This window comes from Melozone crissalis, unplaced genomic scaffold (assembly GCF_028551555.1).
Source record: "Melozone crissalis strain CALT ecotype California unplaced genomic scaffold, PUWL_Pcris_2 ptg000036l_1, whole genome shotgun sequence".
In the NCBI taxonomy this organism is placed as follows: Eukaryota; Metazoa; Chordata; class Aves; order Passeriformes; family Passerellidae; genus Melozone; species Melozone crissalis.
In genome coordinates, this window is record NW_026535814.1 from 2810826 (window position 1) to 2834472 (window position 23647).

The following is a 23647-nucleotide window of genomic DNA, read 5'->3' on the forward strand; positions in this document are numbered from 1 at the left end:
GGAGGGGCATGATCCTCTGATTTAGGGATTACCTCTAAATCTTAGTAAATCTGAATTTTAGTTAGTTTGATTACTTCATTCTGTCCTCAAGTCTTTTAGGCTTACTGTTTTAACCTTGCTTACATTCCCCATAAACTTCAGGATTTTGATTATTACCCTGTTGATAGTGGTAGTGTTTTAGAGGAAATTTAACAACAATTTTCAAGTTTCTACTGCAAATTACTAAATATGAGCAAAGATAGGATGCTTTCCTCACAGTAAATTCTTGTCCACAGCAGCACAATAAGTGTATGTTAAACTCTTTCCAACATGAAGCTCATGAAAACAGACAACATAAGTCAGCTTGTGGTCAACTCCTTTTTTTGGTGCTCAAAAATGCCAAGATGAAATATCCACACATTTATAGTTTTGAAGACTTCATTGGCACCTTCCTTCACCTTTCTTAATTTTTCACTAATATATAGCTGTCAGATATTGTATCTTAATAATGAGAACATAGTATTGAATTTATGAATTGTTGATAATGCTCCAGTACAATCTGGTGTAGCAGAAGTGCTCTACCATTTAAATCATATTCAAATGTATATTAGTAACAGTAGGCCTAAACAATCAAGTTTCTCTAAAACAGAAAATTTCCCCCAGTTTCTGTGTGTTGGAATTATGATGATCATTCTGCTTTCAAAACAGGAAATGTAAAAATAACAAATAAACTTTTTTATTCTCTCTGACATCAAAAACCATACCACACAAACAGACCTTTAGAAGGGGTCTAATTTAGATTTCACCAGCATTCTCCTGCTAAACAATGATGATAAATTGTTATCTTAAATTTAATGTGTCATTTAGTACAACAATAAAATCGAATGAGAATCAAGTCTGCCACTCAACAGAATGATGGGGGAGGGATGGAAGAGGAATAGCAGAATAAATAACTAGAGTTTAGTGGAGATATTAAAAAATACCAATTATGTATTTCTAGTGACTTGAGTCTTTTAATGTTTCACCATGTTCTCAATCCAGCAAAAGTATCTAAAACTAGCACAATAATTTCAAAGATATGGTATAAAAAAAATCAAGCAGAAAAACTTGACAGAGCAAGGCTCCCGATGAAGCTGTGTACTATTGATTAACACTACTTTTTGAAATGTTAATTAGTTTTACGCTTAGCGGCTTGTCATTGTCTAAAAGGGCATAGGAACAAACCTTTCAGAGTGAAGGCTGAGAAGTTTTTAACTCTTTCATGAGAGGAATTGGTGCACATTCCTTTGCTTTCAATAGCATCAGGAGCAGACAAGAATTAATTAGCTTTGGTGATCAGTAAGATAAAAGAATGTATCTGAATTAGTTAGCAATGACAAGAGGGTGAAAGAAGTATGAAGTAAATTAAGATGTACAGAGCAGTTACTGTCCATGGGGTAACTTGATCCTCTTTATCAGGACTGACAACTTAGCCAAAATATGGAATTATTTCCCCATAAGAATGATGTCTGTCAATGTTTGCAATTGCTTTATTCATTTAAGTGCAAGTTGATGGTGTGTTGAAGACTGTAATGTATGGAAAATTGAAGGAAATCTAAGGAATGAGATAATGATGATGTAAGAATATGTTTTTTCATGATGCACTTTAATTTGAGACATTACCTTGAAATCTTTGAAGAAATGGGGGGAGCAAGGGTGTAAATATTTTTTTCCTCATATTTTTCTGTGCTTCTAATGAACTAAAATCTGGAACAAAATAAAAGAATTTCTAACCTGGTAACTCCTCCTGTGCATCATACATTGACCACAAATCTACCTGATAATGCCTCAAATATTAAGCTAGAAATTTATCAGCCTGACATGAAAAATCAAAGTGCAGGGAGATAAGCCACCCAAGCTGACTTATCACATCCAGTGACCAGCAGAATTTAAAGCTGTTCTACCTCCACTCCTCAAAAGTCATATCCCTGTAGCAGGGAGACTGGGCTCTGTTGCTCCCTGTTTAGAATTTGTTTCAGCAGGCTCAGTTCTCCAAGCCTGTAAGTACAGCAAAAATCTTGCACACTAAGATCACATACACATTTTCAATTACCAGAGAAGTTTAAAAATGTGATGCTAAATTTGAATTAGGCAAACCCATAAGCACTCTATTTGGGTTTCAGATTGGCCACAAAGCTCAGAGAACTTGGCAAAGCAGAGGCACTTCCCACTATCTCTGCTAAGGGAGTGGTATCCTGTCATGAGGAAATAGTCTTGGCTTGTCCCTGTAGTTTGCTGAACACCTTTCCATATTATTGTAATTTGTGGCATTTGACAGATTTAAGAAAAAATAGAAATTCTTTTACTCGTTCAAGTTTCTGTGGGAAGGCTTCAACCGGTTTCATTTTGCAGACAGACCAAAATTGTTTCCAAATGCAGAATTTGTGATGTAGAGGATTTTCTTTTTCCCCTCAAGGGGGATTCTCTAGTTGTGGTTACTCTGTGGAAAACATTATCTATCCTGTGAAATATTTTACTTCTTTTTGTCATGTGTCTTTTTCCCTCTTCCCATGAGGTTCTGAAATTAATACATTCCAAGTGAACTTTGGCTAAATTTAAAAGGCTTAATTATGAAACATGATAAATTGGAAAATCCCTTCATATCAATACATAGTTTTCCCAGAAGAAGTTGTTGGCTTGTATGACACGTAAATGAAAATCTGGAGACGACTCTATTTTATTGAAAAAAAAGCAAACAACTTTATTATGTCCATAACATGTCTTTATTCTGTTCCATGTATGTTTTCAAGAGAAAAAAAAAAACTGGATAAGTTTTTAGAAACTACATAAGCTGCATTACCTATGCACAATGTAGATATAATACTACAGTGATCAGCAACTATAATGTAAAAGGTAACTTGTGAGAGTTTTTTATGCTTCTCAGTACTATAAAGGAGTGTGAGTGGATTTTAAACATTTTGATTAGCACCACCAAGATTTTAACGCTTTATTTGAACAGTTTGCTATAGGGCAAACACATCTGGTAGACAAGTAAAATGAAAGCATGGGCATCAGGTTCCCTGTTTTCTATTAAGTAATGTTGCGAAGTAAGCAGAAGTTGGATTCAGATATCAGATAATTATCTCCGCACTATGTGTCACAGTAAATAATTTTAATTGGTTTAACTTCAGGGACCATTACTGGCCTAATTAGAAACATGAAAAGGCTACAAGTATTAGAAAATATCCTGAAGGAATGAGAACATTAGCAATTCTGTCAAGCCATTTTTAAAATAGTACACAGTAGCAGTCACATTTCACTAAAATGCAGCTTACTTGAAAGGTGATTTTTAGGAAAATGGTACTTGATGGGCAAGCATGGAGAATTTGTAGTGCTTGACATATACATATGTCAAGCATATAATCTCATCCTGAATTCTGTTTTTAAAGACATGGGTTAACTTTGTTCAGCACAGGAACTATGAGACATTGGGGCCCGTGAGGAATTTCACTTGGTTAAAAGAATAAGAAAATAAAACAAGATAAATCACCCAGGTTATGTGGTGTTTAGAAGGATGGGATGTTACAAAAATTTTCAGCAAAATTATGTCAGCCTCTTAGTGCTTTGGTGAAGGTTTGTAAAAATGTCTTTTGAGCTTTTCACTCTTCAACTCAGCCTCAAGGTTTTGGATCTTCCATAACTATCCACTCTCCAAATGAGATGATGGGTTGTGCTGAATGACACCTTCTGGCTTAAACGCTTCTCTCTGTTGCTTTTTAAAAATTCCTAGCCTCTAAGAAAAGACCCTATGGCTTAGAGGTCTGCTCTTTGACTCCTCTGTAACTGAAAGGCAACAGGCAAGCAGGGTTAGTTCAAGGAGGAGTTATTTAACAGAGCTCAGATCTCAGTTTTAACTTCCTTACTCTAGCCAAAACCCAGACACAGAGCTTTCCTTCGTTTGCACTCAACTGATTCATGTAAACATTATGAAAAAATTTTAAAAGCCATTGCTTTAATAAGCATGTGGTTGGCTTCGGATTTGCTCTGTCACTGCATTTGATTTGTCTACTTCTGCTTACTACTATAAAAATATCCTTTTACAAGTGTTGCTTGCTTTTTATATGTTGCTGAGCACCACCACATGAATTAAAATTGTGCATGTTTAGAGACTGAGGCTGGAGAAAGGAAGGAAAACATGCTACTGAATAAAAAACTCATTTACTGCTTTATCTGGATGTGCCTTCCAACTGGTCCTCATTCTCTCTTTTGTGGTATTTTTTATAATATGCCTGCGGTGGCACAATATATACTATAGAAGAAAATTTTTATGACAACCTTAAGGGAATGATTAATGTTATGCTATATGTTTACCAATAGAGGCAGGATAAAATCTTGTGTGGGAGGAACAATGATGGAGACTGCCAAACACCTCCAGTGTTTTACTGCTGGAGAAGAGGATCAAAGGTTTAAGCAGGTCACACAACTTGAAGAGTTGATCAATACCTGCAAAATAAGAGATATTTTTGTTGATGATGAATCCCTTTAAGCTAGGCATATGTAAAATATATGCATAATCTATTAATGATTAATCTCTATTCTTTTATTTCAATATACATATGCATAGCCAAAAATACATTTCCAGCTCATCATCCAGCTCATCATTTCCAGCAATAAATTGCTCACCTATATCTTAATCTTGTTCATTAAGTTCATTATGTAGGCTCTACACCACCTAACAAGTAAACTCCTTTTTTATTTTTATTGTAGTTTTAGTGACCATTATTTTTTTCTCATAAAGGACATGCTTAGTATATCTTTTTCATAACTCTGTTTTGCCAGGACTTTCTTGTCCACTAATAAACATAACAGATTCAATTTTTGCAGAGTTTCTGCCCAATATAGCTTTATTCTGCCTGACCTTTCGTTTGTCTATGTCTAAAAGTGCCTTAGTAAGGCATCATCTGAAAGCCAAATATACTGTATAAGGGTACATAATTTTAAACCAAATATTACTTTCAGACATTTTCTGTTCCTCCTCTAGCACCCCCTGATTTACATTTTGAAGATCATTACCTATGGAATAAAAATTCCCATTGATTTAGCAAAGGTTTTTCTGGTACAAGAGTGCTTACAATGCTTAAACCCTGTAAAAGACCAATAGATCATGCATGAGATTCAAAAATAACTTTACCTAGTCCATTGGTGTAAATACAAGAAAGCAGAGAAAGTGTGAAAGTGCTGAAACTGTTGAAACTTAAGACATGCATTAGATACTGAATGAATATGTAAAGCTTTGATTTTGTCAAACTAATGAATATACCAGCATAGTCACATAAGACTTAAAATTAAGTGTCTCAGCAAAATGGGTTTTTTTGTGACTGCTTAGTTTTACAGTTATATATTGTGAGAAGTTTTAATGGTACCTGGTATCTTTTTGTACTTAATCTGAAAAGGTACACCAGCAGCAAAGTATACAAGAAAGCAGCTTGTGATAAGTAGTGAGAGGTTCCCTTTGATGATCTCAGTGAAAAATTCCAGAGGCAGAGTGCAGAACACCCAGCTGTGCACAAAAAATGACCTCACGGTGAGGTTTGGATGGAACTCCTGTACCACAGGCTGACCTCCCCCTCTGCCCTCATCTAGCTGACAAAGGACTGTTCTTTTGACATGCAAAATTTTCATACTCTTGGTGATGGTCTGAGTTCCATGTTTTGAAACTACCATACCCACATGATCTCAGAGTAGCCTCTGAATGTCTCCCTGTTTCCTTCACATAAGGAGGATGAAGATATACTTTATATGTTTATATCACATATAAAGATAAATATAACTTTACGCACAACTTACAATCTAAAAATCGCATGTAATATGGACAATAAGAAGAAGTTCCACAAGGCTTCCACGAAGGACCACACAAACCAGAGGAACAAGCCAATGATTCATGAAACAGAAAATGTAATTCCAGTTATATTATGGACATGAAGGACTAGTGGCATGGAGCTCCAATTGCCCACAGTTTGGGGAGACTACTGCTGTGGGACCACAGAAACACAGAATCAAGGTTGGAAGGGACCTTCAAGATAATCTGCTTCATCCATTAACCTAGCATCACTACAATCACCCCTAAACCATATCCCTAGGCCACACATGGACACACCTCTTGAAACATCTCTAGAGACAGTGACTCTACCACCTCCCCGGGCCAATTATCCCAATGCCTAACCACATTTGCCACAATTTCAGTGATTCTTGTTTTTTTAATATGTAATCTGAACCTCCCCTGGCACTACCCAAGGCCATTTCCTGTCATTCTTTCACTTAAGCCAGGGCAGAAGAGACACATCCTCCCCTCAATGAAACCTCCTAGTTATAAAGACCATGGGGCAGTCCATCCTGGAAATGTGTATTCTTCCTTCGTCTTAGTGAAGGGCTATGTATAAAACAGGAGAAATCTGTCTGAGTGACACCAGAGGAATGAAATGAGACCAGAACCTTGTTCTTGACCTGTCTTTCTGTGAACTTACAGGTCTAAACAGTAGAACAACAAAGTATTGGGCATTAACCCCTGATCGCCTTGGGCAAAACCCTTCCCAAGGCTCTGCCAGACACAGGTTGAGACTCAGCCAGCAAACACCTGTCCCAGAGTGCCATGGGCCACAGCCAGCCTGTGGCTCCGTGTGACAGGGCACATCACTGGGGCTGGAGCTGAGAGGTGATATCAGTTTTAACTCTGTAACTTTCAGTCTGCCTCCTTGCAGAAGGGATCTAATCCCTGACTGTATGGCTGAGTACAAGACCTTTCATTCTATGATCCTGTCCTTACCTGGATCTGCAGCTATGAAAGACAGGATATGTCAACAAGCAATGGGACAGGTACTGTAAACTACCACAAGAAATCTTGGATAAAGCTCTGACAGACTTTTCAATATTATGTAGAATGTGGTGCATCTATGGCTGTTGCTGATGACAGGAGACCACCATGCTCTGGTCCTCTCCCTCTCTGAGTTTGCAGCAGAAAAGGCAGGATAATATCAACAAACATTAGGACAGACAACATCAATTTATCGGGAACAGAACATTCTCTGTATAGATAAGCTCATGTCCTTGAAGTGAGGTCTGTGGTACACTCCAGACGTACTAGCCATTCTAGGGCAAAATTCTTAGGCCTCTCCCAATGGCCACTTCAAGACCTTCTGTAAATTCTGCATCCTACAGAACAGCTTTGTCAATGTCTCTGGCAACTGGCAGTGTAGTTCTACATAAATATTTAGACTTTTTTTTAAGAAAAAGAAAACTTACTAATTGGCAGTTTTCCTCCTATAAGTACTTTTGTGTCCATGTCAAGATGAGTCCTTAGCTGAAAGGATTTTCAAATGAGAATTTCCATTACTTGTGGCAAACTAGTGCTTCACCCTCAAGAAATGGGTATTTTCATTCTATATATACTTAGAAGTTGAAGATAAAGTGTCCCATAAAAGAAGGTCCAGTGAGAAACCTGCCTTAGAAGACCAGTTAAATTCAATGTTTAATGAAGTTAGAAGAATTCTTGAAGTCCACTGTAGAACATATCATGCCTATGTGGTGGTTGTGGGAAGCGTTAAGGTATGATGAAACACAGGAAAAGGAATGTGGGAGAATGTAACATCTATCTTTCTCCTGTTAGATAACTGGCAAGTATCCTGCCTTGTACTCTGTAGGAACATGCTGGCTCCACCTTTAATTTCACCATATCAATTCAGAGATGCTGCTGCCTAAAAAAAGATCTATTTTAAAACAAAATTTTTTCCTGTCAAATATGAAAGTACAATTTCACCATCTTTATAAATATAGAATTATACAAATCAATTTAGCTCAACTTCTTTGTCTTTTCCTTCTTTCTGAAAATGCAGTAAGAGTTTACAGACATTATTTTCTATTCTGCTTTCCTATCTGTCTTAGGCTGCAAATGGGGCTGTATATTCTATTGCCATGTGTTAGAGGTGGGGCAGTTATTTTCTGTTAATTGGACCACCTGTTAAAACCAGGTGGGGCAGGTTTTTTTAACTCTTCCACGACCCATCCTCCCTCAGGGAAGATATCTTCTGTCCATGGGCCATTGAGTCTCACTTCATGACTGATAAAATTACATCAACCCATTGGGAGATGCTCTGCCCAGGAGAAGGAGCCAAGCATTCCTACCTGGATATGATCTGAGATTTGGAACACCACAAGCAGGCTTTTCCCTCTGGATTCCCAGGGGAGCAGCTTTCTTTTCCTCTAGGTTCCCAGAGGAAGACCAGGCCCACCTACACCACCACTGGACATTCAGAGGAAAACTACACCCTTCTACAGGATCACTGCTCCAACAGAACCACAGCTGTCACTCCAGGAGGACTGCAGGCACCATTTAATCAGACTGCTACCAACACCCTGATCCACAGGGTGTCAGGTCATATTCTGATTCTGTCAGTGTTGTTTTATATTATTGTTTGTTTTCCCCTAATAAAGAACTGTAATTCCTACTCCCATATATTTGTCTGAAAGTGCCTTAATTTCAAAATTATAGTAATTCAGAAGGAGGTGGTTCACATTTTCCATTTCAATGGAGTCTCCTGCCGTCCTTAGCAGACACCTGTCTTTTCAAAGCAAGACATTGTCTAAGTCATATTAATGTGACATTTATTGTTTCACTTCTGCGTGGCTGGTTGGTATTGGGAAGGGACTCTGCATTTCTAGCTAAAGTTTTTTCAAATAGGGTAGAGCTGAATCAGGGTTTATATCTGTGAATGTCTCCAAGTTTCTTTATCTGTCCAAGGCAGCAGGTTTCTTATCTGACAGCCTTATAATTATGAAAGTAGCTGCATATAAATGACTTGGTGCTAACATAAACAACTGGCCTCAGAGAAATCTAATGAACTAACTTGCAGGATTTGATTTTGCCTAATTAAATATAAATAATGTTTAATGGTGTATGTGACAGGATTTCTCCAGAAACACAGGGATGTTTTTATGTAACCAAAGTGCTATTATGAGTGCCGAGTGAGCGCCATGCTGAACATCATGAACAACTGCATGTTGTGCTTTGTTTTCAGTAGTTATCCGTCTATGTCTTTAAACAGAAAACAAAGATGCTTAAGATCTAGTGCAGTCTATGATCTTGGATATCAGAAGATGCTTGTGCTATGCATAACTACATGCTGTTCTGAAGTGCTTCATCTCTAGCAGGCTACTAGCCAGAAAAAGAATTTCAATCAATTAGGATTGTTTTGGTATCCATCAAAACACATTTTTAAAATGCTTATCTGTTTTCTTCCTTTCTAGAGTGTTATGTATCAGCAATTTGAAATGTTATTGTTCGTTAGATATAAACTAGATAGAGCTGAATCATCAGATGCCATGTCTCTTTTTCATTGCAGGCAAATATTTTGTAAGTCAAATCCAGAATAAAATGGACTTAGAGCTTTTCATATGTGTGTGTATGAACTTGTTTGTGCTATGATTAAGAACCCAAGAAGGATGGACCTAATCAGGTTTGGGAAAAGAATACAGCAGCTATTTTAATTCCACTCTGCATTTCCCCATGCGGTGTTAGGATAATTCAGGTAACTAAATCATTTCAGCCCTGCCTATGAATAGCACATCTCAATTTCCTGATTTCTACAAGTGTTTCTTAGAGGTAGAGAGGATTTAAAATTTTTCTCTGATATCAGTGCTCTGAAGAGGGCTAGTCATTATTCAGACATCCGAATGAGCAATCAATAATTGAATAATGACATTACTTGAGCAAGACACCTTGGATAAAGTAATCGGAAACACCACAAGTGGACATTATCTTTTATTGATGAAATGCCACCTCACCTCAACACTCCATCTTTCCACTCTTCAGGAATTTTGAAAGAAAACCATGCAATGTTACTGAGTGGGTGAACAGACGTAGTCAGCCAGGAAACAAAAAGTTACGATTTGTAGTGTGTTTCTCATGCTTCTATAGCATGTGAATACATTAATTCTAAGTTTTTTGTCTTGCATATCCTCATAAATAAAAAATAGGTTTTGAATATATTGTTTTACAGCTGTAAAATTGTCACTATTTTCCTTACATTAGCAAGTCCTCATAAAAATGTACCTGATGGCAGAAAAAAAAAAGGGCTGTTATTCCATGGACAATATTTAAGAGGTTAAGTCAAGGAAAAAGTCTTTGCTTTGCTTTCATACAGAACTTAAACAACAAGTTCTTAGAGTTTCTCCAGGAATGCTGACAAATATGACTATTAGGAGAAAAGCATTTTCTATTTCAAACCATGCTGCTTCTCAGCCTCCTCCTTTAAATTTTGTTTCTGTCTTCTGCCACATGTGAATGCAGTCCAAACATGTACTTTCAAATGGATGCAGATTTCATTTGTGTTTACAGCTGAGTTGGGATTGAAAAAGATTTTATGATACTGATATACATGAGACCAAGGCCAGGCTCAATACATCTTTGTTTGATGTGTTCTCTCAGATGGAATTTCTTAGGCATGATTGTTGTGGCCATGAGTGGTACTGCTGGCATTTTTTTGTCTTTCAGCTTTTATGGCTGCTGCAACATTTGCTCATTTCTGGTCTTTCCTTTCACATTGTGTTCCTGAAGGCTTATGCAGGTGACCTGTGTAGTGGTTTTGGTTTGTTAGTTTGAGAAGATTTTTTGGTTAATGTATTAATTAGTGTGGTGAGTTTAGTATGAATAGTAGTTGCTGGGGGAATTTATAATTGTGAAATTTCTTTTATTTTCTGTAAGACTTTTCTTACAGTTGTGTTTATGGGTTATGTTAACTTACAGGGTATTAAAGATGCCTCCCATACAAAACCACCACAATCCCCCCCTCACCTCTGCAAAGTACAAGTGTCAAAAATTATTGTCAAAATTACATTCCATATGCAACCTCTGCCTAGAATAATAAAAACTACTAAATTAAACAGAAGGAAAAAAATTATACTAACCTTCACCCCTAGACTTTTACCATAAGTACAATAGAAACTTTCCAGTATCATTCTACTTAACCATATGATCAAATACATGCTTTGCCATTTATTTCTTTCAATAAATCCCTATGTCATAGCATTCATCAATTGCTTGCATTCTCTATTAGAAGATATGATGGTTTCAGTTTGAAACAGGGCAGAAACGCCAGTTATGTAAAATGGTTTTGGTTTCCTAATTTGAGATTTTTCGGCTAACACACTAGTTAGTGTGGGTAGGTTTAGTGTTGGCTAATTACTAGCACACTCACTAGAATATACTTACTTATTTTCTGCTGTGTGGTAGGATTAAGAGAAAGGCAAAGCAGGCTTAAAACTTTAAAGCATATAAAGAAAAATTTATTAACAGTAATTAAAAGAAAGAGTAATAAGAATCAGAACAAAACCCTCAGGTTACTTCTCCTCTCCTTACAACTTTTTCTTTATCAATGATATTGTAAAGAAACAAAACCTAAAATTTCAGTCAGTTTACTACCTCTAGAATAGTCTTTCTCCAGTTCATTTAGGGAGAGCAGTCCTTTTTGATATTGTTATGGACACTTCTCTACAAATGAACAGTTCTTTCATGGGTCTCAATTTCTATAAATACCAATCATGAAATCCCTCCCATTTTCTACAAGGTTTTCCTACAGTTGTGTTTATGGGCTTATGGTGTACTGTTTTAAAGATGTTTAAAGTTCTCATTATCTATTTTTGAAATTATCTTCATCTCTAGGAACAGAGATCTTCTTCTCTTCCTGGGGGCACAGGATCTTCATCACTCTTCTTCTCTGATTAAACTTCTCACGGGATCACAGCTACTTTAACCTCTGCTTACCTTAGCATAGAGGCCTTTGCTCAATATCTACAATTTGAACACTAAAATCTCCTCATACCTTCATGCTTTATGGGGGAAAAGAAGAGCCCTTCTCCATGTCTTTACAAGAGGATTTTAGCCTAAGAGTGAATGAAAGGCATCTCCTCATCCCTCCCCTCTGGGACTTGACTTCTTCACTGACTTTGGTGTCTTCATGTTGTCCCTCTACGTGTCTGCACCCTGTCTTTTCTCTCACCGGAGGGAGGATGGAAGCACTTGCAGAGTTAATATCTCACCTGGGGCCTGCAGATGGTCACCAGACCCCGGCCGGGCTTGGCAGCCTGCTGGGGGAGCAGCAAGGGTCTCAGCAGCCCGGCCAGGACTCGGCGTGGGGCGGGCAGGGACGGGCCCATGGCTTGTCCTTGTCTCCCCTTGCCCGGCAGCCTGCTGGGGGAGCAGAACTCGGCGTGGGGCGGGCAGGGACGGGCCCATGGCTTGTCCTTGTCTCCCCTTGCCCGGCAGCCTGCTGGGGGAGCAGAAGTCGGCGTGGGGTGGGCAGGGACGGGCCCATGGCTTGTCCTTGTCTCCCCTTGCCCGGCAGCCTGCTGGGGGAGCAGAACTCGGCGTGGGGCGGGCAGGGACGGGCCCATGGCTTGTCCTTGTCTCCCCTTGCCCGGCAGCCTGCTGGGGGAGCAGAACTCGGCGTGGGGCGGGCAGGGACGGGCCCATGGCTTGTCCTTGTCTCCCCTTGCCCGGCAGCCTGCTGGGGGAGCAGAAGTCGGCGTGGGGTGGGCAGGGACGGGCCCATGGCTTGTCCTTGTCTCCCCTTGCCCGGCAGCCTGCTGGGGGAGCAGAACTCGGCGTGGGGCGGGCAGGGACGGGCCCATGGCTTGTCCTTGTCTCCCCTTGCCCGGCAGCCTGCTGGGGGAGCAGAACTCGGCGTGGGGTGGGCAGGGACGGGCCCATGGCTTGTCCTTGTCTCCCCTTGCCCGCGGCGGCCAACTCGGGAGTGGGGCCCAGCAGGCGCCCGCAGCAGGGCCTGCTCTGCCCGGCCTGGCTGAGACAGAGGCCAGGCAGGCCGTGTAACCTCTTTGCCAGCTGGAGGGGAAAGTTCTCAAGTGTTCTTCATCTTTAACATGTGTTTTTGGGAGGGGTGTACATCTTTCAAACAGCTTGTCAATCACATAGATGCTTTGCATCACTTCTGCAAATGCCTCCCATGCAAAACCACCACACCCTGCAATCAGTAGAAAAATTATGACTAAATGATACTAAAGAGAAAATATTTATGAATATTATAATATTATATATCATCTTTTGATGAAGAAAGCTGCCAAAATAAGTGGGAAGTGTTTACTTCTCATCACTGTTTTCTCTCTATATATATTTTTTATTTTTTAATTTTACTGGTCATTTCTATCCAATTTTTAATTTTTTTATTGTTATACATACATTTCTATATAGCCTTTCAAAATGAGATAAAGAACTAGTTTTGGTGATTCGGCTTTTGTTTATTTTTGTGTTTTCCTCCTCATTCCCACTTGACTACACTGAGTTTCAATTAACTTTACATTATAAGTGAAAGTGATGATGAGTACATGAGTAAGATTGAGCCACAGATTCCATTATGTGGAAAGCTAAATTAGACCTTCAGTAGCACCCTCAAACATGTATATGCAGTACAACACTTTTATGCACCATGTATATGCAGTACAACATATTTACTTTGGCTGTGGGCACAAAGTAGGCAAAGCCACAGACAACTGCAATTCCTTTTTTTACCTCTTTTCTTACTTTTTTTTTTTTTTAAAGCAAAGAAAAAATTCAGTCTTCTTCTAGTTTGTGTTTATCTGCTCTGGCCTGCTGAGAATTCATTTCAATGAAAAGAGGCTTTGTTTCCTTTCATATTGTATGTATAAATATCATGGCATAATTATGATTCAAGAGCTTGTGACACTTGAGACAAGGCAAATACTGTAGGCAGATGAGCTGGTTAAAACCTGTCAAAGTATTGCAACTAGGTCTAGGTATTCTCTTAGTTTTCAAGGTGTTGTTTGCTGTATTGCACTTCAAAAGTATGTTTAAGTGTAAAAATACATGCTTTCCAAAGCAAATATATTTTAAAACCCATGACTTTTATGTGCTTTCTGGCATGTACTATAACATTTTTATCTTTTTGACCAGCCATTTTCAGAGATTTTATTTTAATAAAATCTTTCCTGGTTTAGTTTTAGAGTCACAAGAGCACACTGCAGTTTTAATATCTACAGACACAAATAAAACCCACAGCACAATGCATACTAATGTCTCACATTTGGTGGAATTTGGTAAATACTCTACCAGGGACTTCTGGTATGAAATAGCTATTCCATGTTAATGCACATTGAGACATACAACAGAATACTGTTCAGACAGTGCAAATCATTTCAAATCAGCTCAGACCTCTCTCAAAACCCTTGAATAGTAATGATATTGAACATGCATCCAAAGCATCGTGCTTTGCCCTATGGCAACTGTAGTCACAGGTCTGCTTCTTGCTATTTGTTCCCCATTTAACCAGAATAACACATCACTGGTGAACATATATGTAAACATACTGGTAAAAAAACCCTGGAATAAGTAGCTGCTTCAATATGAGGTAGTTGTCCCAACACCCCAGGTTCATCAGCCCCATCTCATTGCAATAGTTTTTGGCTGAAGTTCTGATCAGGGTCAGGATTTGAAGTTGAACTCTAATAAGTAAGGTTATATTCATTTAACAAGATGAGACTGAAAAGATCAATTAAAGGTCGTAGTTTTGGAAAGGTAATTATTTGTTTATTGTATCCAGTGCTTTGGATTCTTAATTTTTTCTCCTTTAGGTAAAACTCTGTAGCCCAAACAACATAATGAACCAGTTCCAAAGTCAAAGCAACCTGTATAAATCCAGAGTCACATCAGTTGCTTTAGTAAAATTATCACAGATTTACATCTGTGTTGGTGAGAACAGAGGCTGTCCAATTAAGCTTAAGACAACTAATAAAAATAACTTTGCTTCAGTTTTCTACTGATTGAGTGATTAACATGTTTTCATTGTGTTGATATCATTTAGTTTCACTTTGCAATGTATATCGACTCAGAGTAGAAATGGTTAAATATGAAGAAGCCAGGTTATTACGCATTTCAATTCCAGAGTCAAATATAAAAATTTCTATTATAGGGACAATTCATTACATCTCAAAATGGCAAATGTGCATCCTTGTCAGGTAGAGTGTACTCTGATGGCCTTTCCTCAAACACTGAATGTGGAGATTTGATCTCTTCTAATGGTGCTGAGAAAAGGGTAATTACGCTATGGTCAAAGCTAATTTGCTTTCTGCCAGATGAACTGTTGTATTTTATTGTACGCTGACATTTTAAAGTAATTACGGCACTGTTGACCTTAGACAATTCCAGTTGTATCGCTGTCTACAGCTGCAGCGTTCTACCTTTGGCTGGCAGACAGCGGCTGTAACGAGGTAATGACACGGACAAAGAGCACCATATGGGGCTCCTTTGAGATACACAAAGCCCAGTGAAAGGAAACAAGAAAATTTTAACATCATCATTTCAGTCACCCATTTCTACAGCCATAAAAGATCCCATCCCCCCTGTACACAAAATACCCTGAACACTTCGTCATATACTGTATATCTGTGTGTTTTCTTTCTGTAAATGGCAGTGTGCATTAAGAAGAAAGAGGTCAGGTAGAACTGAATGTGACGGAGTGGTCTTTCTCTGACATGAGTTCAAAGGCTAAAGACTATTGATTGAGATAAAAGCCTAGGTTCTTATCTAATGTTAAAGACACTCCTTGTTGTCTGAAAGCTGTGCACGTAATTAGGCTGAAAGAAAAGCACTTCATCCAGAAAATCACTATAAACTGAGCTTCATTAAACGTAGATATTAGTTAATTTAAAGAAAGACGTTATTTTTCATTGATATATTATAATGGTTGTCTCTTCAAAGCTAAGAAATATAATCATGTGCAGAGGGCTTCCTGGTTAATGTGTTCCTGCTAGGACAGAAAAACAGATTGCTATCACTCACAAAGAGTAATGCTTTATTCTCTCAGAAAACAAATGTCGGCTGTTGAAGACAAAAATTTATTGTTTCAAAGCGCTGGTAGAAAACTGAACTTTACTGTTGCATTAAACATTTTCCTAGCTGTTTTGTGGCATGGGCAATAGAAATGTTCACTAGTTCAAAGCAGGCAACAGGATTTTACCTGTGTCATGCTCTACAACTTACATGATAAATGTAAAGAGATAGTGGAAACGATTCTATGATTGTAAATCAGTTAATCTTCATTGGAGTTAGTTTTCCACAACGAGGTCTTGTTAGAAACAGTAAGAAAAAGGAGATTACAGTTGGCATGTGTCAGAAAAATTACATCTGAAGAAACAGGTTAGTCCCAGCATTCAGTGTTGCTCTCGGCTCTGAACTGATAATATCATTTCTTAGAAATCTAGTTTTCAATTTTTCACAGCTCATCCAGTTCTGGCTGAATATTGCATGGAAAAATAACATATGCATCCTAAAAGCTTGTGTTTTGAGAACACTGCCTCTTTATGAGAGGTTTTGGAACAGGAATGGTGTTTTGAAAGGTGATTAAATATAGGATTTAATATAGGATTAAATATAGGATTTTGAAACTGTGATTAAATATAGGATTCTGTAACTCTGCCTACCTGCTGAAATTAGACTTCTGGCCCAGAATTTACATGCAAGACACATATGTTTCTACTAATTGTCCGGCCTTATGTTTCAGTTCTGGACTCTGGTTATACTTTTGGGGGTGGGGCCGAATACTCTGAAAGCAATTTTGTTATCTTGTTTTTCATCTTTTAATACGTCTGTTATTCCATTCAAAAACATGCCCTGGTGGTGAATGAAACAAGGGCCATCAGTCTGTGCATTAAGACCTGTGCTGTCAACCACCCATAAAAACACCATCCCTGTGCCTGAAAGGCAGAGTGACAAAAAGCACAAGCCATGCCGGCTGCTTTATGGCCATGGTCTCTGTAGTGACACTTTGCAAGAGGGCATAAAGATAAGCCAAAAAGGAAAAGATTATAAACAACTTGGAATTAAAAAAAAAAAAGGTCTATCTGTAGTGTTGTAGCATAATACTGTAGAGTTGTAAGACTGAGATAGAGAGGTGCAATATATTTTACTAGAAGACAAACATGTGCCCTTAACACATTGCAAAGGTGATACAAAGGAGAAATAAATTGTATTCCAGATGTTCGTGTTCACACTGCTAGCCTGAAAGTAGAGGTTCAAGGATATGTGATGGCACAGATGATCTTTTTCTTTATCCAGAATGCAGAAAAAAAGCAAAGAATATGACAGGTCTCGCTAAATCTGATCCTACAATAAAGTCGCTAGTCTGTGGTATCTACTAATCAAGAGCTGTGACAAAAATATCTGTATGGCAAAAGAGCAATTTAAGATGTATAAACATACAAATATTTCCCCAAGGAATAAGATTAGATAGCAACAAGGAAAATGCATTGTCCATATATGTCTGTTTTCAAATTTGGTTATAATTTGTCCTATGGCTGTGTTCCAAAGCAGATGGAATTTTAGGCTACATCATCTTTGTTATAATCCGAGGTTAGATGCTGCAGCTATTTTTTTATCACATCATGCATGCTTGCTTTACATCCTGTACATCTTGTATTTGCTCTGTATGTTGCAACAGCTGAAGCTCAAAATATGACTCTGCTTCATGCACAGGCAGCAGCTCAGGCCAGAATGGGTTTCTCTTCCTAGCCAAGCTAAGCTTGTCTCAGATGGAAATTTCACTTTACATGTTGGATAGTTCACAGGTAAAAAATTACAAATTGCACCCTATTATTCTTGTTTTATGCAGATTCCATATGGGACATGCATGGATTGTTATTCATGCAGTTTCACTGCAAAATGGCTTGGAATGGAGCAAGAGTAATTTGTGATCTTTTAAATTAGAAATGGGAATACATTTTTCTGAATTATTAGCACAGATTTTATTTGTAGGTTGCAATTGTTGGTGATGCCACTGGCATTCCTTGGTAGAGGTCATGATGCAGGACAAGACCCACTATTGATCTTTGTGGAGCTGTATTTTCACCCTTCAAATTGGCTTCCACTTAATATGAATTCTTATGAAAGCTAACAAAGGGAAAAGAATTACATTTTCTGACAGAAAAATAGATTTTGAGAATAAGCAACCTATGACAGGAGAGAGAAAATTTAACAGAAAGGAATTTGGAGAATGAAGACAGATAACTTTGAAAACAAGATCTTGAAATGGAAAACTGACAACTGGTATCAAAGATAAGAAAGGGATAATTTTGATAAGTTCATTAACCAGGGGCATTTTAGGTGAAGGCGTACTCATTTAAAACAATTGAGAAGTTAGGGTGGTAAAAAAAAGGAAAATAATCTGAGAAGAAAAAGAAGAAACTAGTAGAATGGAGATTTCAGGCTAAATTAATCCAGTTTCTGCAATATTTTGTGACATACTGTTCCATCAAGGATTTTATATTTGGATAGATTCTTTGTCTTTTGCAATATTTATATTTAGTCTTCTTCTTTGCATGTGAACATACTGGAATCAAGAATTTTTTTAAATTTTTTTAAAACTCCAGAAGTTATTTTCTTTCAGAACAGAATGGCTCTCTTAACTCTGTTTGAAATTAACTAGCTTCCCATGAAAAGCTATTTAGTGCTATAAAAGCTAGTAACTTTAATCAAGTGTATAGATTCATTAAGGGCCATACTAGATCTGTGTCAAAGATGTGACCCTCCAATCTGTGTGCAGTTAGCTGTGGCAGTACTGTCTCCTCATTACTATCTTGAATTTATTGTCCATGAAATAGTCTGTTGTCTGCTTTTCTATCAAAACAAATACAAAGACACATATCTGGCACATAAAAATGTAACTCCGAATACTGACATTGAGACTTTTTGAGATATAATGAAGCAAAAATATATTGTTAAAAAATGACACTTTCTTTTCTTCTGATTTAAATATTCATTTCCAATACCAACAGTTTATCCCTAATTGTATTTATTTAACTTTAAAACTTTTGGAAAGTAGAATGGTTTCTTAGCATTCCCTCAAAACTTTAAAACTTTTGGAAAGTAGAATGGTTTCTTCGCATTCCCTCAAAAGTAATAAAATTTAAAATGTGTCAGCAATAACAAATTCAAATGTTTTTAAAATGGAAACCTTGATTTTTTTCCTAGGTTGCAGGTTATTGCAGGCTATCTGATTACACAGCGGACATGCCCACATTATCTACTTTGAATATAACCCTGACCGTTCAGAGAAGTTAAAATTTCTTTCAACATGGAAATCAATAAAGAGATAATGACACATTCATTGGAGGAGAGTATATATATATATATTTCAAAGTGAATGTTGTTCACTTTACTTATAATTCCTATAATTCCTTTTGTTGGGTTTTATTATGGTGGTATCTTTAGTAGTAATAGCATTTTTTTCTACACAGAGCTGTAAAAGCCTTAATTTGCCTTCCAGAACTTTGGTCTACAAAGACAAACCTTTAATCTCAGTTCTGGATTTAGGAAAAAAACAATAAAGTTATTTTAAAAGTTTGACTTCGACAAACTTTTAATGTATTTACTGAAGAGGTACAAGGCTTTTTCTCTCATTAGGATTAGTCCCAACTTTTTTCTTTTAAGTCACGCATAAAAGAGTCTTTCAGCAGGTCTGGGTCAGTCCTTAGTCACGGAATGTTCATCTTCAGAATGACTAGTGTGTCCCTTCCTCACCTTCCAAGAATACCACAGGTTTTGGGGAAGTGTTGCTTCTTTCATATTCCTTTGGCAGGGAACCTTGTTTCTTGGAAGCAGTCATGCCTCTGTTCTCTGTAGCAACCACAAAGTCATAGGAGGAAAATGATTTCTATTTCAGTGCTGAAGTTTAAAAATTTTTCTTTAAAATGCATTCTTTTAATAGTAATGAAGAAGCCTGGCACTATGAATAGCTGTTGATTTATAATGTTATCAGGTGGTCTGCTTCGCAGGGTCTGCTGCATCCTAATCTGGACATTCTGCAGTATTTCTGTTGTGCCCAAGCTTCCCTTTTGTTCCTATACTATTAATTTTAATTGACCTAATTAAAGAATTGTTGTCTACATATAATTCTAAATTAAACAGCTTAAGCTGCAAAGTTCAGATTATATAAGAATTTAGAAGTTTCATGGGTAATGTGAACTTTCTGTGACGTTTAACCCCGCCTTCGACATAAATTGTTTTATTTGTTTTAGTAAAAGTTTATTACTAATGTCGTCATAGCAGAGTGCAAGATCCTCTCAGAGTTACTTGTAACTCAGTTTGTATCAGTTCAGGTGCTCAAGGGCACAAGTCTCCACATGTTCAGGCAGCTGAAATATATGGTTTTTAGCTAGTCATTACTCTCTCGTAGAGTTAAATGTGGTTCTGTTTCAATGAGCTAGAATAAAACTTTCTTTAGGGCTGTGGCCAGGAAAGTTTGCTACAGTCTATTCTTTAGGGACTCAGCTGCAGGGTGCTGAACTCATTGATCATGAAAATAGGACACTAAAGGAACAGTACTTTTAAAAGGTGTTCTCTGGAGGTGTGTTAATCTCTGGCTAAAGCGGTCATGCACAGTTTCTGAGTGAGATCATTCACAGCACTATGCTTCCTTCCCAGGTCCATACATGAGAGCAAACTGATGACAATACATCCATAGTATTTTGTATCCATTCTTCAGATGTTTGACATAGGCAAAAATTAAGAATCTTATATATATTTAGCTGTGTACCAGTGGATTTATATGGTCTAAAGATTTCAACTCCTATTTCCAGAGTGGTTGTAGAGGAAGTAGTAGTGTTATCACCTTGTATTCAATTTTTTAATCTCTGACAGGGTACAGTTATTCTTCAGAATAAAGTAACTAACACCTTCACAGAGGGCGTAATGCCTGCTGAGAGAAACAGAGGTTTATTTTTTGTTGGAAAGGTGTAAGAGAGATCAGTAAAAGAGGAGGAGAGGACCTCAGACAAATGACAAGTGTTAAAGTCTCACAGAGAGATGGAAAGAAGTGAACAAAATTGCCTATGTAGAACAGTAATTCTGGTTGGTTAGTTTATAGGAAAAATAAAATGGATCAAACTTAAGTCAGTGTATATTTGAGCTCTTCTGTATTTTTCCATTTTTCTCCTTAATTGTCATGTCTTTTGCCACCTTTTTTTTCTTTTTTTAATAGTACTTGAAATATTTTGGAAGACACTGGAGCTTTATAAAGGTGGTTTCATAAAATTTCTCACCCTTCATTGTGTTGTGAGTACAGCTGTGTGTAATTCCCTAAACTTCAGGATGAAAACTGAGTTCACTTATTTTAATTTTGCTACCCATTATCTTCAGGTGGAAGACAGGAATTCTAACCTGAAAACAGTGTGCATCTCAAACTGGCACAGAAGTATGTTTTTGCAGATTATGGCTGGTTTAAGAAACCTCTGAACTGTCACGTACCATCTGAATTAATGAGGCCATACAGGTCTAAGGTCTCTAAAAAGGCCCATCTAGATTAGAATTGATTAATCCTGTAGTGGGCTGCAGAATATTATTAGAGTGACAACAGATGTAGGTTTTGTGTAAGCATAATTTCATAAAGATCATCAGCTTTATTCTTTAATTAGTGATGTTCACCTGTAACTTGACTGTAGTGAAAATTTATCCCAAACCAGTAACACACTCTTACTGAGAAGTAACTTTGTGAAGAAAAAATATAGTCAAAGATATTATTTATAAGTAAGAAAATGTGTTCAGAAAAATTCAATGTGGAATACAAATCTTTTCAAATACTTGAGTTTCTGACAGACTTCCTATTTCTATATGATGCAAGAATTTTCACCTCCCTATTGAAGTCATTACTTTTTCATTTTTATTAATAAAATTAACTGTAAAATCAAATAGTGACTGAAAGATAATGTAACTATCATATAGATATACCTAAAACCAAAACTGAAAGTTTGAACTCCATCTAGCTTTGAAGAACTCAAAAATATTCTGATTCAAATTTGACAGCTGTTGTTTCTGTAATCAGTTAATATAAAGCCTGTGATCCGAATACTAATAAGATTTGTTTCCTTTTAACATAAACACTGAATGCTAAGCCCAGTGCAGTGCTGAAGACAATAGAATTTTTAAGATATAAATGTGGAAAAAGAATAAAAACTAGCTTAAGGAATCTTTGTGGTTTGTTAATCTCCTGTTCTATAATTCTACAGAAATAATTCCATAGAAGAAATTGATGGCTTGCTAAACCATCTAAATGGTTTGTCAACTGTTTACATGATGTTACTGATATCATTAAAAAAAACTGTTCTCTAGAAGAGCAAGGGATATTATTTTGTTAACAGACCTTTTTATTTTTTGCATTGTTGTTTTGAATCCCAATGTATAATCAATTGAATATCACAAAACCTATTAAGTATCTAGCCTTTAATTTCCGACCCTTCAATATTAAATGGTCAAAATAAGTGGTTGTTTCAGAGTGATTATCATGACCGTAATGAGGCCTGACACTTGTGACACTTCAGACACGCAACCACCAGCAGGTCCATCACAACAAAGGAGCTCCAAGTGCAATACATTGTAGTGGTGGGGAGAGTTGTGAGTTCACGGCTTTGCACAGCAGATGTGGCTGCACATCTTTGCACCCCTAAACACACATGCTCATCCAATCTGACAGACCAGACAATGGCACAAAAAGCCCATTGCTGATGCTTAAACAAAGGCTTCATCTCTAAAGAGACAAAGCTGCATGCTGAATGTGTTGCCACTAGTAAATTTTCCAAATGGAAAACAATGTATATTTTATTAATGAAAAATAAATTGAAGCAGGGATGACAAATGCATTAGTGCTTTTTTTAGCATTTTATGAACATGTATTCTATTTATTTATAATATTTACCTTCATATCATCATGCAAATGATTTTGTTAATTAGTTGTATATGCTTCACACAACAAATGCAAGGAAGCTAGGGGACTACGCTAAGAGAAACAAAAAATTCGTCAATCAAGTGAAATATGATTTTGCAGTCTTCAGTGTATAAATAGCATTTTTTTCTTTAGTATTTATTTAGACAAAAAAATAAATGTGTGAACTAGCGTCTTTGAAGTCAACTCTACCTGGGTAATTGAAAATTTTATTTTTAAAGGAGGAAAAGAAAGCCCAATTTTCTATTCAACTTAACTGAAACAGAGCATTAAAAAGTGAAGCTAGATATGTGCATATTTACCATAAGGGAGGGAACTGGGCATTAATGGGCTCTGGAGGCTTATTTGGAGACAGCTACACTTATCATGAATCAGGAAAGTGAAATAGCAGCCCTGGTGTGCTCTGGGTCAGTCACAAATGTCGACTTCAGAGAGCTATAAATCTCCAGCATTACTTCAGCTGCCGAATCTCAGAACTCCCTTCTAGCATTTTCCTATAATTTAAAGATTATGTAAGGTGTATAGTGAGAGTGTTAGATGAAAATATTAATTTAGAGATAAATCCTCTAAAAAATCCTCTAAATGCTCTAAAGCAGCAGCTTTTGCTGAGCAGGATCATCTTCTGGTACACTTCAAACAGGAATTGCTGCTAGTTTTGTCAACAGTAGGAGGTCATGGATGACTGCCAAACAAAATAAGGACATTTTCAATAAAATGCATTCAGTTTTAGGTAGTCAGAGAATGTCTCTCTGTGCCATTTTATTAGTGATATTTATGCTTTGATATATTGTTTCATACTGACTATTCCTTGACAGAAATCATAATTGTGAAATGAGCTGGAGTAAAAAGCAATTAATCACAGTTAACTCCTTCTGGCATGTCCAAAAAAGATATTT